Source organism: Charadrius vociferus, unplaced genomic scaffold, assembly GCF_000708025.1.
Source record: "Charadrius vociferus isolate BGI_N301 unplaced genomic scaffold, ASM70802v2 scaffold843, whole genome shotgun sequence".
NCBI lineage: Eukaryota > Metazoa > Chordata > Aves > Charadriiformes > Charadriidae > Charadrius > Charadrius vociferus.
Window position 1 is genome coordinate 144,128 of NW_009647430.1, and position 1,178 is coordinate 145,305.

The following is a 1,178-nucleotide window of genomic DNA, read 5'->3' on the forward strand; positions in this document are numbered from 1 at the left end:
GGCACGTCGGTGGCCTGCGACCGGGCGGGCAGCGAGTGGCCCCGTTTGCCGCCGGGAGCAGCACGTGCTTGTTTGCTCTTACGGGAAGAAGCGGAGGAATAAATGATTCACCAGGAGGTTGGTGCCAGCGATCCTGCAACAAATAACCGCTGTTTTGCGGGTGGGATTTCTGACATCTTACTCATAAGCGCGGCTTCTTGGCAGGAGCCTCATGTTCTTGGGGAGAGGAAGAAAAGAAAAAAAAAAAAAACACAAAGAAAAAGGCGCTTTTTTTTTTTTTCCCATCCTCGCGGGGCCCCAGCCCCGAGGACCTGAGCTTGCCGAGGGCGAGGACCGCGAAGGCTTCCAGCAAGCGGGGGAAAGGGGGAGCCAGGCCAACCGCATGCTTGAAGCTCTGCCAGATGGGCTTCAGCCAGGGTTCTCTGCGGGGTCCTGCCCGGGTCACTTCGGACAGTGCCGAAATTGGGACACCGAGTGCCACATGCCGCCAGCCCCGAAGGCACGAGGATTTCTGCCCGTTTCCCCACCATCCCTCGCTGGGGTGGCTGGTGGGAAGGTGGGGATGGCTGGCGGGAAGGCTCGATGCTGAAAAAACTTTGGACAGGAGGAGAAAGGAGGTGTCGCTGTCTCACTTCCCCAAAAGCCGCCCTGCCTGTCCGGCGTCCCCCAAAAGCCGCCCTGCCTGTCCGGTGTCCCCCAAAAGCCACCCTGCCTGTCCGGCGTCCCCGGCGACCGGCAGCTCTCAGGGCTGAGTCGTACCGCGCGCTCCCGCAGCGAGGCGATTTGGGATGGAGCCACACCACCCACCGCTTCCCCGGCCCCCCAGAAGCGTTGCCCGGCCCCGCTGCCCCACGCACGGCTGCAGAGCCGTGTTGGGGCTCATCGTGCTCAAGCCCTTTGCACAGCCCCCCCAGTGAAGCCTGCTCTCAGCTCCGCTTGCCCCCCCACCCCAAGGGTCGGTGAGGATGGGGGTGCTCCTGGTGAGACGCCGGCAGAGACGAGGTGGTACCCGCACCCTTGGGGTGAGCCTTACAGGCGCTTCGCATCCCGCACGGATGCTCTTCCCCACCCGCGCACGGGGTCAGGGAGCCCAGCGCACTCTGGAGCACCCGCCGTGCCCCGTGCCGGGGGACCATCCCCCGCGCCAGGCGCGTCCCCAGGGCGGCCGCCGTTTCTCA